Source organism: Cynocephalus volans, chromosome Y (assembly GCF_027409185.1).
Source record: "Cynocephalus volans isolate mCynVol1 chromosome Y, mCynVol1.pri, whole genome shotgun sequence".
Classification (NCBI taxonomy): domain Eukaryota; kingdom Metazoa; phylum Chordata; class Mammalia; order Dermoptera; family Cynocephalidae; genus Cynocephalus; species Cynocephalus volans.
Window position 1 is genome coordinate 1,788,684 of NC_084479.1, and position 19,113 is coordinate 1,807,796.

The window sequence follows — 19,113 nt, forward strand, 5'->3', positions numbered from 1 at the left end:
AATAAAGGGTTAGGGCCCTGAGAGCCTCTGCTCACATTCTCATCAACCTATCAATACATAACCTTGTATCTCATTTTTCTGTCTACAGACACTGTAGTTAATAGATAGTGCTCAGTCATTAACATTGAACTCATGGAAAACAGCACTACCACTCACGTCTGGGTGAAGCTTCTCTGACACGTATTCTCTCCATAAAACACAGCACAGCCTTCCCGCATGTGGGAACACTAGACAGCACTTCATCACTCAGTTTCAGGGCCATTTTATTTATTTTTTATTTTTTTATTTTTATTTATTTATTTTTTTAATTTTATTTTGTCGATATACATTGTGGCTGATTATTGCTCCCCATCACCAAAACCTCCCTCCCTTCTCCCTCTCCCCTCCCACCCAACAATATCCTTTCTTTTTGCTTGTCGTATCAACTTCAAATAATTGTGGTTGTTATATCTTCTTCCCCCCCCCCCGGGTTTTGGGTGTGTGTGTGTGTGTGTGTGTGAATTTATATATTAATTTTTAGCTCCCACCAATAAGTGAGAACATGTGGTATTTCTCTTTCTGTGCCTGACTAGTTTCACTTAATATAATTCTCTCAAGGTCCATCCATGTTGTTGCAAATGGCAGTATTTCATTCGTTTTTATAGCTGAGTAGTATTCCATTGTGTAGATGTACCACATTTTCCGTATCCACTCATCTGATGATGGGCATTTGGGCTATTTCCAACTCTTGGCTATTGTAAAGAGTGCTGCGATAAACATTGGGAAACAGGTATACTTTCGACTTGATGAGTTCCATTCCTCTCGGTATATTCCCAACAGTGGGATAGCTGGGTCGTATGGTAGATCTATCTGCAATTGTTTGAGGAACCTCCATACCATTTTCCATAGAGGCTGCACCATTTTGCAGTCCCACCAACAATGTATGAGGGTTCCTTTTTCTCCGCAGCCTCGCCAGCATTCATCGTTCATAGTCTTTTGGATTTTAGCCATCCTAACTGGGGTTAGATGGTATCTCAATGTGGTTTTGATTTGCATTTCCCGGATGCTGAGTGATGTTGAGCATTTTTTCATATGTGTGTTGGCCATTTGGATATCTTCCTTAGAGAAATGCCTATTTAGCTCTTTTGACCATTTTTTAATTGGGTTGCTTGTTTTCTTCTTGTAAAGTTGTTTGAGTTCCTTATATATTCTGGATATTAATCCTCTGTCAGATATATATATTGCAAATATTTTCTCCCACCCTGTTGGTTATCTCTTAACTCTTTTAATTGTTTCTTTTGCTGTGCAGAAGCTTTTTAGTTTGATATAATCCCATTTGTTTATTTTTCCTTTGTTTGCCCGTGCTTTTGGGGTCGTATTCATGAAGTCTGTGCCCAGTCCTATTTCCTGAAGTGTTTCTCCTATGTTTTCTTTAAGAAGTTTTATTGTTTCAGGATGTATATTTAAATCCTTAATCCATTTTGAGTTGATTTTAGTATACGGCGAGAGGTATGGATCTAGTTTCATTCTCCTGCATATGGATATCCAGTTATCCCAGCTCCATTTGCTGAAGAGGCAGTCCCTTCGCCAGTGAATAGGCTTGGTGCCTTTGTCAAAGATCAGCTGGCAGTAAGTGTGTGGGTTGATTTCTGGATTCTCTATTCTATTCCATTGGTCAGTGTGTCTGTTTTTATGCCAGTACCATACTGTTTTGGTTATTATAGCTTTGTAGTAGAGCTTAAAGTCAGGTAGTGTTATGCCTCCAGCTTTATTTTTTTTGCTGAGCATTGCTTTGGCTATGTGTGGTCTTTTATTGTTCCATATAAATGTCTGGATAGATTTTTCCATTTCTGAGAAAAATGTCTTTGGAATTTTGAGGGGGATTGCATTGAATTTGTATATCACTTTGGGTAGTATGGACATTTTCACTCTGTTGATTCTTCCAATCCAAGAGCATGGGATATCTCTCCATCTTCTTCTATCCTCTCTAATTTCTCTCAGCAGTGGTTTGTAGTTCTCATTATAGAGATTTTTCACCTCCTCGGTTAACTCAATTCCTAAGTATTTTATTTTTTTTGGTGGCTCTTGTAAATGGGCAGGCTTTCTTGATTTCTCTTTCTGCATGTTCACTATTGGAGAAAAGAAATGCTACTGATTTTTGTGTGTTGATTTTGTATCCTGCTACTGTGCTGAAATCATTTATCAATTCCAACAGTTTTTTTGTAGAGGTTTTAGGCTGTTCGATACATAGGATTATGTCATCTGCAAACAGGGACAGTTTGACTTCATCTTTTCCAATCTGGATGCCCTTTATTTCCTTCTCTTCTCTGATTGCTCTGGCTAGTACTTCCAACACTATGTTGAATAGGAGTGGTGAGAGTGGGCATCCTTGTCTAGTTCCTGTTCTTAAAGGAAAAGCTTTCAGCTTTTCCGCATTCAGGATGATATTGGCTGTGGGTTTGGCATATATGGCTTTAATTATGTTGAGATACTTTCCCTCTATACCTAACTTATAGAGGGTCTTTGTCATGAATGAGTGCTGAACTTTATCAAATGCTTTTTCAGCATCTATAGATATGATCATATGGTCCTTGTGTTTGAGTTTATTAATATGGTGCATCAAATTTATTGATTTGCGTATGTTGAACCAGCCTTGCATCCCTGGGATGAATCTCAGGGCCATTTTAAACAGCAAGATTACCAAGCAAAAAGCACAAAAATGTGAAAAATGTGACACTAAGTAGAACACAAAAAGGACACTTGTTTACAGTATGAGACTGAAAACAAGAAGGTAGAGTGTTGCCTTCTTCGACCTCAGCGAGGAATGTGTGCTTCTTTCAACTCAATTTTTTGCCACTGTGGACGTGCACATGTCTGTGAATGACCTTGAAGGCACCACAAGTATTGATTCGGAGGCTACAAATAAATTTGAGAGAGCAGGCAAATTTGCAAATACAAAATCCAAAAATGAGGAGCAACTAGATACATTTCTGAGAAGTCACACATCCTGCAAAGCAAGGTGTCAAAATGAGAGGGTCGAGGGCTAATAGGATTGACGCATACCACTCAAAATCAAATAATTGTAGCCAAACTGGTAACCGGTTCCCCTGGGAGATAAGTGGACCACTCGGGCAGACAGTCTATGTGGTTGTCATCGCAGATATTCATAATGCACAGCACCAGTGGAGTGAAGACGCTGGTGGGAGCCAAGTCAATCTGCAGATGGCAGCGGCCCTCTGCACCCCTGGCGCCACCACGGACATGGATAAGGGAGGTAGGGAAACCCGTCACGAGCCAAGAGCCATGCAAGGCTGGAGGCACACTGTCCTGGGCAAGGAGCTCTAGGCACAGATGCTCATTTTTAATTCTTCTTAAAATACAGTCAGAAGGGCTCTTGCTGCCAGGGTAGTAGCAAAGGTGAATGTCTCTTCCTTTCCTGTCTGAGATCACAATTCCACTCGCACTGTTCCAGCTCCCCTTGCCTGGAAAACAATTGCAAGTGAACCAACACATCTGTCAGGCTCTCCTGCCCTCAGAGCCTGATTTACAGATCCCGTGGGAGCTAATCTGGAGCAGGCCAGTGCTCACCACCAGTTAGCAGAAAGAATAATATGCTCTTACAGAGACCAGAGGTTGGAAATATGCACTAAATAAAAACTACTTTGGTAAAGAGCACGGGAATTTGAATTATAGGACGAAGGCCACAAAAGTGCCGAAATAGATGGTTAAAAAGTTGACGGGTGGTTATAAAAATATCTGAGTGAGGACTTGTCATTGCTTTTGTATTTCTACATCTGGAGGACTCAGTCATGACCTGATGACACTGGATTTTAATCAAATTGAAAAGTCGCGATGGGCAAAGTAATCACCTTCCAAGCAATAAAATGGCCACAGTGATTGATTTATTGACCGTCCATGCAACTCGGCTGCTTTAAAACTTTAAAAGTTTGAGGTTTGAGCAGTGCCACGTCCAAAACCACACCCATGGATGAGTATCTGGGGAAGAGTCGCATTGCATAAGTCAGGAGCAGCCAATAACAGAACCAGCAATATAAGGGAAGCGGTCAAATTAGAGAGCAAAGATTTCATTCACAATTCGACAATAACGAGATGGTAATAACCTATTACATGTGGTAAAGAAAATCTCTGATGGGAAAAATAAGATGACAGGCTATTGACCCACCGTGGGAGCGCTCATCAGAAAAATCCAGCTGGCATATAGAATAGTTGCAGAGACCTGGATATTCTACTTACTGCCTGAAATTCAACCAAACCTCTTGTCAAACAACTACTCCAGGCAATAATGTTTGAGATAAAAAGTCGCTCTAGAGAAAATTACATCTTTAAACTTTGATGGAACATGTTATGATCATGATGATTAGACACATACTTGCTAGAGGAAAGTAAACATGATACAATCTGCAGAGCCTCGGGGGACTTTCCTGGGGGCCAGGAAGGAAATGGTGATGTCATGTCTGAAATTGGAGTTAAGAGATGACCAGAACAGAGACAGCGCAAGAAGAGAACACCCGGGTGGGAACAAGGGAAGGACTCTATTCTGGATCCACCTGGGAGGTGAAATGGATGAGGAACTAGAATCAATCCAGGCAGGGGAGCCACAGGGAGGGAACTCCAAGGATTTGCTAACTGAGAAATAAACTGAAGCTCTGTATGTTCAGTAAAGTACAAAGAAAAACCCCAATTGGATGCAAACAGTCATTTGCAACTTACAAGGGAGCCCTTGCTCCTCCCACCTGTTTTTATTTCTTCTCTCCAACAAGAATATTTCTGCTGGCAGATGACACCTCCACTTACGTCCTCAAGGCCATGGGTTTGAGGAAGAACAGCATCCTACAGCCTGGATCTTAGATATCTACTTGGTCTGGATCACCTAGGTCAGGACTCAGGAAACTGCAGCCAGTGGGCCAAACCCAGCCTGCTGCCCAGTTTGTAAATAAAGTTTTACTTGTTTACATATTGTCTATGGCAGCTTTCACGTTACAACAGCAGGGTTGAGTAGTTACGATAAAGACCACATGACCCACAAATCCTGGAATGTTCACCACCTGGCCCTTTACAGAAAAAGTTTGTTGACCTCTGATCTCTGCAGCAGACCACAAAAGTGGCCCATATTCTCTAGCCCTCCCTGTCTCCACTGCCTTTTCAATGCGACTTTCCTGCTCCTCTTCATTAAGAGGGAGTCTATTCTCTACTCCCGTGTCATGCAATAGAAGTGACAGCACACATGCATTGAGCCTAGAACCCACCAGGCGGTGCAGCCTCTGCTCTTTTCCTGGGGCCTCTGTCTCCACCATGAGAAGAAGCCTCACTAGAAGGCTGGAAGATGAGAGACCACAGGGAGCTGAGTTGGGTCACATCACCTGACACCATCCCGGATCATCTCGGCCCATCTGACCACACATTCCTAAGTGAGCCCAGCCAAGATCCGCAGCTTTGACCCAGTCAAACCACACAGCAGACCCACAGACTTGTGAGGACAAAGTGTTTATTGTTTTAAGCCACTGAGTCTTTCAAAGGAGTTGTTATATAGCAGCATCATAACAATGGACAACAGACAGAACGTACTTGGGCTCTGGGAGAGGAGAAAGGACGACAGGGTAGAAGGAGTGGGGTAGCAAGGGGTGACGAAGCTATCAAAAGAGATAGGATGGACCAGAATACACCCTAGTCCACACCAGAGGCATCCTGCCTGACAATATAACATCTCTATTACCACAGCCATTATTTACATTTGCCTACAAAGGGATTCTGGAAGACGTGCAGGACACCTAGGTCCTTATCCAATCCCTTAAGGCAAGAAAGTCTCTGTATGTTTGGTCTCCCAGCACGAGGACCCCAAGAGGCCAGGGTCAGCCTTCAACAGCAGTTGCTAATGACTGAACCTGTCCAGTCAAACCCACTTCAGCCAGCACCAGTGATGACAAGGCTGTGTTATTATGACATCATCAATGATGTAATTTGTGACTGATTCTGAACGCAACTCTGATTGGGCTGGCTCACATTCAGAGCAGGGGTCTGTACCATTTAAAGGAAACCTGGGGCTGGCCAGTTAGCTCAGTTGGTTAGAGCACGGTGCTGATAACACCGAGGTCCAGGTTATCTGCTGCCAACACCAAAACACCATGGCTCAGACAGTTTCAGTAGTCTTATCACTCTCTCCCCTGGTACTAGGGTTTGACTGGGCTCAAAGGAGCTGGGGCTGGAAGATTCAACAGCTAGAGACTAGAATAGCTGGGGCTCCCCAGGCATCTCTCTCTCCATGTGGCATCCCACATGGTCTCTCCGGCACGGCAGCTTTGGGTGGCAGGACTTCTTACCTGGAGGCTCTCGGCTCCAAAGCAAGCGTTGAGAGAGAGACCAGGCAGAAGCTGGGTCACCTTGCATGACTGAGCCTCAGAAGTCAGGCAGCGTCTCTTTGCCACATGCTGTCCAACGAGGCAGTCACAAAAGCTCACCCAGGTTCAAGGGGAGAGGAAGTAGACTCCACCTCTTGATGGGAGAATGACAAACCTCTAGAAGAGCGTCCAGAAATCAGAAATATTTTTGTAGCTATTTTTGAAAAATACAACTAACCACTCAACTTACGAAAAATCTCGGCAAATACAGAAAAGTATCAAAAGGAAAATAAGGATTACCCGTCATCACACTCTAGATAGAGAACTGCTACAACTTGTTGCTATGTTTTCTACATAGATATATTTTTTAACAAATTGGGGGTATAATACATCTGGTTCTTAAATATTATGCTTTTTCCCTCTATATTTTGAGTGTTTCTCATGAGAGGCAATATTGCATAGTGGTTAAAAACACAGACTCGGGGACAGCAAAGCCTGGGTTCAAATCTCACACTCTGCTGCTTACTAGCTGTGTGTTCTTAAGCAAGCTGCTGAAAGAATGTGTGTGGTGTACTGCAAGAACCACCGGTGCCAAACAGTAGCCTGAACACTCAGCTGACTTCATCCATGACAGGACACTGCAAGGAGAGCCTTTCTGGTGTCATATGCTGGACCTACAGACCACCTCCTTTGCTGTCCCTGCGAGCTACTGCACATCAAAAGTAATGCTGTCAGTGACCGAGGCGCTACAGGACGTGAGGACAGCCTCCACATCCCCCATCTTGAGACACTGTAATGACACCTTACAATGTGACCCTACCAGACCAGGCTTCTTTGATAGCCAAGGGCACACCCTGGACCCAGCACAACATTGCTGCTAAAGAAGTTAAGATGCATGGTCCAGCTCACCTGGTCACCCAGGTCACTCTGCCTCTGACCGACCAGCTCTAAATTGGGGCCTCCATGGCCCCTTCTCAGTTTTCATTAATTTGTTAGAATTACTTGTAAAACTCAAGGAAACACTTTTACCACTTGATTATATTAAATATGATAAACAATACGGATGAACAGCCAGATGAAGAAATGTGTAAGGCGAGGTCTGGAAGGGTCCTGAGTGCAGGGGCTTCTGTCCACAAGGAGTTGGAGTGTGCCACCCCGCCAGCACGTGGATGTGTTTGCCAAAGCAGAAGCTGTCTGAATCCTGTACTTTGGGGATGTTTATGGGGGCTTCATCACATAGGCATGATTTTGTTATCTCAGTCTCCAGCCCTCTCCCCCTCCAGGCTTCTAATCAAGGCTTGGTCTTTCTGGTGACCATCCCCCATCTAGGAGGCCACCAAAAGTTGCCTTGTTAGGACAAAAGACACTCCCAACAGCCAGGAATTTCCAAGGGATTAGGAGCTCTGTGTCAGGAGTTAGGGCCAAAGACCAAATATAAGAACAAAAGATTCTCCTAGCACCCCCATTGCTCAGGAAATTCCAAGGGTTTAAGGAATTCTGTGCCAGGATCTGGGAAGAAACCAAATACATACTTCCCCATGTACCACAATATCATAGTTGCTGACTCTGCTCACCTCGAATCTTTCTTCTCCAATGAGATGCGCAGCATGCAGGAGACAGATGAATAAATTTACCTTTGAGCGTCATTTATAAGAGTGGTTCTTAACCCAACTTCAAATTTATGTTATCTAAAGAGCATTGCATTTGTTTGTTTTCTGTTGCTTATAACAAAATACCTGAATCTAGGTAATTTATAAAGAAACAAAATTTATTTCTTACAGTTTTGGAGGCTGGGAAGTCCCCAGTCCAGGGGACACATCTGGTGAGCACAATGCAGTGTGTCACAGGGTGAGAGACATGGCATGTGCAAGAGAGAACTAACCTGCTCTGTCACTCTCTTGATAAAGCCATCAGAACCAGCCCATTACTCACGGATGGATCAATCTATTGACGAGGGCACAGTCCTCACAATCTAATCACCTCTTAAAGGCCTCACCTATCAAATACCGTGATTGAATTTCCTACCCTCTTAGCACTGTCAAAGTGGGGATTAAGTTTCTAGTACATGAAACTTGGGGGGATACATTCAACTCATAGCAAGCATTTAAGAAATGCTGCACCATAGACCAATTAAGTCCGAATCCCTGCATGATGTCCCCGGCCAGGATGGAGATACACTGGCTTACACAACTCCATCTTGCTCACAATAACCAATGAATATTTGCTGATCATTTCAACCTCTTTATGAAGCTTGGGCAAGTTTACCTTGACCCTGCAAACTAGAAACGTTGGGGTTTGTAAATGGGAGAGAAAGGTGTAATAGCTACAAATGCCCCTGTATTATTCCTTTGGAGTGGGGTGGGGAGTGGGGGTGGGAGTAAGGGTTTATGTTCTGCTGACCAAAAATCCTTGCTATTTGTGTTCAATAGCTTCCTTCGCTCAGTTTCCATAGCTTTCTGTCTGTGTCCCAACAGCGAGTGAGTCTGCTGGGGAGAGGCAATTTCTTATGTATTTGCTCTCCTGAGATTAACTCCTGGCACTGAACATCTCACATAGCTCTTGCAGTGCTTTCTGTGTGTGCCTGGGCTACCATAATAGTACCACAGGCTGGGGCTGCAACAACAGATAATTATTTTGTCTCAGCTCTGGAGGCCAGAAGTCCCAGGTCCAGTTCTGGCAGGACTGGTTTCTGATGGAGACTCTCTTCCTGACCTGCAGATGACACACCCTGCTACATCCTCACAAGGTGGAGAGGAGAGCTCTGGTGTCTCCTCCTCTTCTTATAAGGGTACTAGCCCTGTTGGATTAGGGCCCCCTACCCTTATGACCTCATTTAACTTTTATCACCTCTTCACAGGCCCTATCTCCAAGTATGGTCACATTGGGGGTTAGGGCTTCAGCTTATGAATTTTGGGGAGACACAATTCAGTCCATCACATTCCTCCTTTGGCCCGCCACAACTCATAACCATCTCACATGCAAAATGTATTTATTTCATCCCGACAGCCCCAAAACTCTTAACTCATTCCAGCATCAACGCTGAAGTCTAAAGTCCACAGCCTCACCTAAATATCATCTGAATCAGATATGGGTGAGACTTGAGGTTTGATTTATCCTGAGGCAAGATTCCTTTCCCTCCGTGAACCTGCAAAACCAGACAAATTATGTGCTCTTAAAATACAGTGGTGGGACAGGCATGGATAGACACTCCCATTGCAAAAGGGAGGGATAGGAAAGAAGGAATGGGTGACGGGTCTCAAGCGAGTACGAAACCTAGCAAGGCAAATGCCGTCAGCTCTTAAGGCTGGAGAACAAGACTCTCTGGCCTGATGTCCAGATTTCCCAGCTCACTGGTGGCGCAGCATCACCCTCATGGCTCTAGGGGGTGCCCCCGTTGTCTCTGCGAGGGCCCTGCCCTCTGCAGCTGAGGAGGGAACGGCCTTGTTCCCTGGCCCTGTGGTAGGAGTAGCAGCCCCGTGGTCACTGAATTGCCTTCAGCGTCATTCTTCCGTTTTCCTAAAGAATAGTGCATGTTCTCATCTGAATATCTCTGTGGTCACATCCTGTAGAGTCCCAGAAGTCCAGCAGCCTTCATTCATTCTGTCCCAATTTCCCTGTCCCCTGCAGTTCAAACTGGCAGTCTCTCTGCTGGTATGATCCCATCTCTATTCCTGGCTTCTGCTGAGATGGCTGCTTGACATCATGGGGAACCACTTCATGGAGCAACTGTCCAGCCACCCCCTTGGCGTTCTCTCCAGAACAAGCTTCCTCATTTTCCACATCTCTCTCTCTGTTTCTTTGTTCATCCTCCATCCCTCCATCCATCCTTCAGTCCATCCATCCTTCGGTCCATCGTGTCATCCCTCCCTCCATCCATCCTTCCTCTCCCCATTCCTCCAGTCCTCCATGCATCTGAGCAAAGTGCACTCCAGGGTCTGTGCGAGGTCCTGGGGGACAAGACCTCTGTGATCCTTGACTTCGTGGTGTGCAGAGTCTAAGGTGGGCATCTGAAGACACTTGCCCTTCTGTGAAGATTCAGAGCACAGTCTTGGGATCAGGATTGCCTGGGCTTGTGGGGAGGCTGCCTCTCCAGGGAAAGGGGGCTATGTGTGCCTGGAGGGAGAAGATCCTTTGAGTTAAGGTCGTTTCCGGGCTTTGGCACTGGGCTGCTGTTTTGGAGGATGCAAAGCCGAAAGACCTGGGTCCTTGCAGTCTCCTTCTCTGTGATTGGATTGCTGGGCTACAGTGTCCAAAAGTCAGGCAGGTGTGGCCCTTTGGCTTTCCCTGGTTTCTGGACTTGAGGGTAATTCCTTACTTCTCTCCTGTCCCCTCTGATGTCATGAAGCAGGCCTCGGGCACTCGAGGTTGCGTCAGCAGAAGGAGCTCACTGTGGCGTTCTGATAAGCAGTGTTCCAGTGATACGGGTGGCCGGGCAGTTCTGCACATAATGACACAGGTCCCAGTTACCTGACGGTTTTCTTTGCTGGCAGCGGCAAACTCTGCTCAGCTGGCCTCAGGCGCCCAGTGCTGCTGGCTCACTCTTAGAGATGTGCATTGACAAGTTTGGGAGAACAAATGCATTTCAGAAAAATGGTGGGCTGCGTGTTCTAAGTGTCACTTTCAGTTTTGGAGGCAGTGGGCTGTTGTGCTTTTGTTTTCACTGTCCAGTGGTCCTGTTGGCCTGACCTCGGCTCCCCTGGTCAGGGCTCAAGGTGGCAATTCTTCCTGCCTCATGGCCATGTCCATCAGCACAGAGCAGGAACGCCCGCGGGCCCCACGCCCTGCACCAAAATGGACCATGTTCCCCCACCACGGGATGTGCGACCTCCCTCTTCACGGAGCAGGTGCCCACAGCGGGCCGCGAGACCTCACCCAGACACTAAGATGTGGAGCCCTAACCGTGCACAGAGCAGGTTCCCACCCCGAGGGTCGTGCACCCTTCCACCGCACGGTGCAGGTCCCACCGCGCCTTCAACCCACACGACTCGAATTAAAGAGGAACATCAGACGTCATAGCATCACAGAGATGGGTATCATAGAGGGACATCACAGACAGTAGCATCACAGAGAAGGGTTCACAGAGGGACATGCTGGGTTACAACATAGAGACGAGCATCATAGAGGGACTTTATACATAATGCCATAGAGGAGGGTGTCATCAAGGGACATCATAGGTAATATCTGAGAGGGCCGTATTATAGAGGGACTTCACAGATCCTACCATGGGGGCGTGTCATAGAAGAACATCATTCATAACATCATAGAGAGGAGTATCATAGGGGGACGCTGTTTATAATACCATAGAAAAGTGTCATAGAGGGACATTATTAATAATACCATAGAGAGGGATTTCACAGAGGGACATTATTGATGGTATTATAGAGAGGAGCATCATAGAGGGATATCATTGATAATAGCAGAGAAAGGGTGTCATAAAGGGACATTATACATCATACAATAGAGAGGGGTGGCATAGAGGGACACCATACATAATGTCATGGAGAGGGGAATCAGAGGGAAATCGTAGATAATAGCATCATAGAGTGGGGTATCATAGAGGGCATCCTAGAAAATATCAGAGAGAGACAGACAGGAATCACAGAGGGGCATCATAGATAATAGCATCAGAGAGAGGGCATCATAGCGGGACATCACAGATAATGACGTGGAGAGGGGGATCATGGAGGGACAGTATAGATAACATACACAGGGCAGGACACTCCGCGGGCCGCGGGTCCTCCTCCGGAACGGAGCATGTCCCACCCCCTCTGGACGCGTGCCCTCACTCCGCACGGACCAGGTCACCCCCGTGAACCGCACGCCCTCACCACGCGGGAGCAGATCCCGCCCCGAGGGCCTCCTGCCCTCGCTCCGCGTGGAGCACTACCCCTCCGTGGGCCACAAGCCCTCACCCGGAAGGCGACAAGGTCTGGAGACCTCATCCCACACAGAGTAGGACACCCCTCGGCAGCCGGTCCTCTCCCCAAATGGAGCATGTCCCACCCCAGCGGGACCCGCACTCTCAGTCCGCACGGAGCGAGTCCCCGCCGCGAGCCGCAGTCCTCACGTTTACACCGATGTCTGGAGCCCTCACCGCGCACAAAGCAGGTCCCCCGATGGTCGCCTGCCCTCACCCCGCATGGAGCGGGTTCCCACGCAGGCCGCACGCCTCACCCCGAGAAGATAGTTCTTGAGCCCGTCCCCCCACAGAGCAGGAACTCCCCGTGACCTGCGCCCACTCACCCCGCACTGAGCAGGTCCCCTTCGAGGGCCGCACACTCTTACCCTGCAGGACCATGTCCCGCCGCCCACCCCCCTCATCCTCGTGAACTCACCCCGCACGGAGCAGGACCCCCGCGGGCATCACAGCCTCACCCCGCACGAAGCCGGTAAACCTGTGCCTTCACCCAGCATGAGGTGCATCATAGAGAAGCATCATAGATAATATCATAGAGAGCTGAATCATAGAGGGGCATTAGAGATAATATCATAGAGAGCGAATCATAGACGGGCATGACACATAATATCATAGAGACAAGAATCATAGAGGAGCATTATAGATAAAATCGTAGAGGAATCATAGAGGAGCGTTAATAGATAGTATCATTGAGAGAGGAATCAGAGAGGGGCATTATAGATAATATCATAGAGACAAGAATCATAGAGGAGCGTTATAGATAATATAGAGAGAGGAATCATAGAGGGGCTTTATAGATAGTATCATACAGAGAGGAATCATAGCGGGGCATTATCAGATAATATCACAAGGAGCGGAATCACAGAGGGGCATTATAGATAATATGATAGAGAGAGGAATGGTGGAGTGGCATTCTACATACTATCATAGAGAGCGGAATCATAGAGGGGCATTATACATAATATCACAGAGAGTGGAATCATAGAGGGGCATTCCACATACTATCATAGAGAGAAGAATCACAGAGGAGCATTATTTGTAAAACCATACAGAGGATTCATAGAGGGGCATTACATATAATATCATCAAGAGAAGAATCATACAGGAGCATTACAGATAATATCATAGAGAGAGGATTCATAGAGGAGCATTACACATAATATCATAGAGGAGCATTACACATAATTTCATAGAGAGAGGAATCATAGAGGAGCATTATTCGATAATATCATAGAGAGGGTATGAGACTGGGGCATTATAGATAGTATCATAGAGAGCGGAATAATAGAGGGGCAATATAGATAATATCATGGAGAGAGGAATCATAGAGGGGCATTATAGATAATATGACAGAGAGCTGAATCATAGAGGGGCATTATAGATAATATGACAGAGAGCTGAATCATAGAGGGGCATTGTAGATAATGGCAGGAGTGGGAAGACTGGCTACCTCCACAGCCGGCGTAGAGATGTCCTGGAAACGGCCTTCATCTTCCTCTGTCGGCTAGGGGCACAGGTGTCCCCATATGGAGAAACCACCTGTGTTCAGTGGAGATGTGTGCCCTTGATGTGAGCTACACCATGACGTGAGGCTTTTGCTGTGCTTTAACAGGCATGGCTAGGAAGGAAGCAGTAACGACCTTTGGGTCAATTTGTTCAAAATGATGAGCTGTTCTTAGTTCTTCAGGTGTTTTTCCTGGGGTTTTGTCCACAGGGTTTGGTTTATATGTGTGTTTTATAAGTTTTGACTCCCTCCCCTCTATGCTGTCTATGATGGGCAGATCTTAATTTGTATGTTTTGCCTCTTCTTACACTTTGGGCTCTAAAGGAGAGCAGGTTCTGTGATTCAATCTAATTATTTCCATAGTCAAAACCTGGAAACAGCCCCAAGGTTCATCAGTAGGAGAATAAAGCAACAGACGGTGGTCTGTTTATACAGTGGAATGCTACTCGGGGGTAGGAAGGCATGGACTACGAGTCACACAGGAGTACATGTGCATCTCAGGAGCATCATGCTGAGTGACAGGCGGCTGACACACACGAGACCTGCTGCACAGCTCCATCTACGTGGGCTTCTAGAATGGGTCAAACAACGTGTGGTATGAAACATCAAGGTAGTGTTTGTCTCTGGGGTGGGGGTTGATTAGCAATGGGCATGGGGCACCTTCAGGGGTGATGTTAACATTCTGGATATGCTTGAACAACTAAACATTTTAGCAGAAGAGTATGTCCCTGTTCGTATCCTGTCATAAAATTATGGGCCCATGAACAGACCAGGAAGATGTGCGGCCCATTCTAATCGAAGGAAGAAGAAAAACAATACCATGCGCAGAGAGACTTTCAAATAAGAAAGATGCAGAGCATGAAAATTTTATTTACATATTCTGTTTGTCTAAAGTTTCCAGTCCTAGGACTGTAGAACGTATATTTGGAATTAGAGTCCTTTTTAAACTCTTACTGGCAAGAGCATTTTCTTCATAAGCAGATCCAAAGAATCCAAATATTAGCAAAGGTTAGATGTTGTCTTAGGCCATCTGGGTCACAGTCACAAAGTACCATAGACTGAGTGGCCCAAACAGCAGACATATGCTTCTCGCAGTTCTGGAGGCTGGAAGTCTGAGGTCAGGGCACCACCACGGTTGCGTTCTGGTGAGGACTCTTCTGATTGCTGACTTCTCATTGCATCCTCACCCATCACAAAGAGAGCAAACTAGCTCTCTGGTCTCTTAAGAAGGCACTGATCCCATCCATGAGGGCTGTGCCCTCAGGACCCAATCACCCTCCAAAGACCCCACCTCCACATACTATCACACCGGGGGGGGGGTCATTTCAACATGGGGATTGGGGGACACAAGCATTCAGTCCATAACAGATGTCAACTTCTTGGTATCCTGTTACACCTCTTTTCTCTGTGTAACGGATACTAAGAAAAAGAATTACGCAAATACTCAAGCACTATGTATGCATTGAGGCCTGGACAGACTGCACTTCGGTAATTCTCCATCAGGAGGAGCGAAACCGAGTGTGGCAGCCACCTCCAAAGTTAGCCTCTCCCTTTTATTGTAAAGACAAGGAAGTTTTACAAGAAAATTCAGTTGATTTAACCATTACAAAAACAAGGATATCAGAAGAATTATGGCTAACGAATGGAAAACTAGTACCATCATTGAAATAAGCAAAGTGACATTCCATAATGCAATTTACAAAAGGTTAAGTCAATCTGCCAACAAAAGCTTGATCTTAGCAAACACTGTTTTTCCCTACAGCAATTTCCCCAGCATTTTTACATATCAATCAAGTAATTGTCTGTCCTTGAGCCAGCAACCTTGCTGTGTTACAGTTCTATATCTTACAACAGAGACTTTAGCCTGGGGAAAGTTTCCTGTCTTTTGCAAGGTTAACATTTCTATATGTAATCCCAAAAGGTTAGGCTAAATCTGAGACTAAAGGCTTTGAAGGCCCTGTGAAATACATTTGCTTTATAGTATACTCAACAGTATCCTGTGTATAAGAAAAGTATTTTTCTTCAGCAACATCTTTCTAAATTTAAGTGAAAAAGAACCCAAAATGATATCTAAGAAGTAGAAGGTGGTATAGATGTCAATGTGTAAGACAGACATGACCTACAGGGAAGAAGGAAAGGGACATGCCTCATGGAACTTCCAGTCTGTATATTCACCTTGAAGTGGCAAAATATTAATTCTAAGTAGGCTGTGGAACACATGTATTATGATCCTCAGAACAACTACAGACAACTCAACAGATAGAGTGGTTTATAGAATGTCTTCTCTACATGTGGTTTTAATAGTTTTCCTTTTAGTCCCAGTAATAAAGTTCGTTGGGTGTGCTTTGCACTCAAATCTTTGCACAATCTCTGCTCATTTGCTTAGGAGAAATTCCTTGCCATAGGAGCACCGGAGGCAAAGTGGAGTTTTGACTTCCACGTGACATCTAGCCTTCTGCACTGGCTTGCTGACATCATTGGCCTTTTTGGCCATCTCACTTCTTATTACAGAAGCCCCATCTGAAGCTATGCCCAATCACCATTTCACCATGTGTGCGAGGTCCCAACAAGCCCATGACTCAACTAGGAGGTCATTTCCCATGAATTAAACATGTCTTTCCTAATGTGTTCATTGTCGATGGCCTTTCACAATTACATCTCACCCAGGTCAGTGCCACCACTGCTGACACCTGCATTCATACACTGCCATTGCTTTAAAACATGTCATTACCTCCCTGTGATATGAATTAAATACAATGTGGGAGGGACAAGAGAGACTTGAGATGGGCTCTGATGGTCCACTGGTAAACATACTCTGCCCCCCAAGGCTAACAGAGAGAAAAAGAAGACACATGACCAAGAAAAGACACCGAAGACGGTGCTGTGGCCCAGTGAAGATCGGGCACTGCCATGGTGGCCGTGCCTAGCAACTGGGAATTTAGAAGGCAGGAACAGTGGCTGGTGGAATGCGGTGGCAAGTGGAAGTCCGAGGCAAGGGCCTCAGAATCGAGACCGGCCCACAGTGTGGCTCAGAAGCCAGTGACAAGGGGCTGAGACGGACGTCTGAGAGAAGCTGTGTCCACCCCAGCCCCGCCACCCAGCGAGCTGGCTGGCTTCCCTGTGACTCGTGGCTCACTTGGAGACCGCATCACTGGTTAGTGGAGCCTTAGTCCTTCTTTGCTGTGTAATTTTAAATTGGGGTAAAGTGTACATGACAAAGTTTACCATTTGAACCATTTTGAATGTACAGTTCAGTGGCATTGAGGACATTGACATTGTGTGCCACCATCACCTCCATCCACCTCCAGAACTTGTTCATCTTCCCCAACTGGAACTGTCCCCATTAAACACTGTCGACCTTGACTCTGTCCTCACTCCCCTGCTCCCAGACCCTGATACCCCTAATTCTACTTCCTGTCTCTGAGTTTGACTCCTCTATGTACTTCCCAGAAGTGGTATCATACACTGTTTGTCCTGTGTGCCTGGCTTATGTCACTTAGCATGATGGCCTTGAGGGTCATCCATGTTGTAGCGTGTGTCAGAATTTCCCTCCTTCCTTATTAAGCCTGTAAGTAGGGGTGACATTCCACTGTCTGGATACACCACGTTTCACTTATGACTCATCCACGGACGGACACTTGGTCCCACCTCTTGGCTGCTGTGAATAGTGCCGCCATGTACATGGGCGTGTGAATATATTTTTGAGTTCCTGCTTTCACTTCTTTTGGGCATAGACCCAGAAGTGGAATTTCTGGGTCTAATTTTTTCAGAAATCGCCATATTTTCCACAGCGGGTGCACTGTTTTTTACATTTCCACCAGCAATGAACAAGGGTTCCAGTTTCTTCATGTGCTCAGCAGTACTTGTTATTTTCTGGTTTTGTTGTTTTTTTAATGATCCTAATGGATGTGAAGTGATAGCACATTGTGTTCAAGATATTTTAAGGCAGGTAGAGTTAAAAGAGAACAGAGAAAATGTCAACACAGATACTGAAGATAAAAATATGTATGCAACAATTAATAATACGCTTAGAACTACACTTGTCAAAAAATAGCTCTCTGATTTCCATCTGTTTGATTTTTCATTCTACAAATATTGAACAGCTTCTCTGACAGCCTTTTCTTTCCTAGCCCCGTCCCCACCTCCACAGTGGAGGGCATCCTTTGATCCAACAGAGGCCGCCTGAGATAAGGAAGAAGTTCTCTCACCAGTGCCCAACCCAGCCCCCCTTCCCAGAGGTAAGAACTTTTACCATTTCCTGCACCCACTCTCTATCATAAGCAAACATGTTTTATATATGTTTTATATCTTGTATAATAAATAGATGCACATATTTTTATAATTTTATGTTTATCTTCTAATACATATATAAACATGTATTATATAAAATATATAGTTAACTTTTACAGAAATGGACCTTCCTATACAAACTCTTCTGCAACTGAAGTTTTTACTTAGCAAAGTATTTTGAACAGTTTTCTTTGCCAGGACACCTCCCCTTGCTCTGTCTCTCTCAGTCTGTGTGTCTGTCTCTGTGTCTCTCTTTCTTTAATGGAAACCATGTGTGTCTGTGGTACATAAATCGTGCCCAATGGCATACTGTGAACAGGGCATTGCCCTCCCATCGCAGACCCCAGTCCCAGAAATGCCTTCAGTGGTTCCAGGTGCTGTCCTTCCAGAACGTTCCATGCATATTCACATGTATGGTAAGAAGACATGTGTATCCTTTCATATTTACACAAATTATAAAATACACATTGTTCTGTATCATTTACCCTTGGTAATGGATCTTTCTTCCTCAATGCATGCGTGTGCATGTACACACAGACACACACATACTGACACACCTGTGTATATGTGTGTAAATATGGGTGGGAGGTGCCTTCACTGGTTTTCCAGTCCCACTGTTGCAACTGCAGGCGATTCTCTGCCCCGCAGCTCTGGGAAGGAGGAGTTTCTTCATCTCTCTTGTGCATGGACCTCTCTGAGTTGAGGACAGAGTGACTTCTCTAATGTGGCTTCGCAAGCACCAATGAATCCCTCACCTTTAGAGACAGAGTCTGCACTCCCCATCTCTGGCCCATCCCTTGGACATCAGAGGGAGCCCACAACTTTAACTCATTCATTAATTGTCGTTCCCTTGCAAACAGCGTTCTCACAAAAGCACTGTACTGGAGACTGGTGGGCTCAGTTGCCCAGTGTCCCTAGGTGGCAGAGTCTGTGCCAGCAGAGGCTGCATCGTGCCATCGCTTCCACTCACTGAATTCCTCTCTAACAACAGATGCAATTACCTTGCACAGTTAAATGCTTCCTGCCAGCCCACACGTTCCAGCAGCCTGCCCCCAACTGGCAGTTCC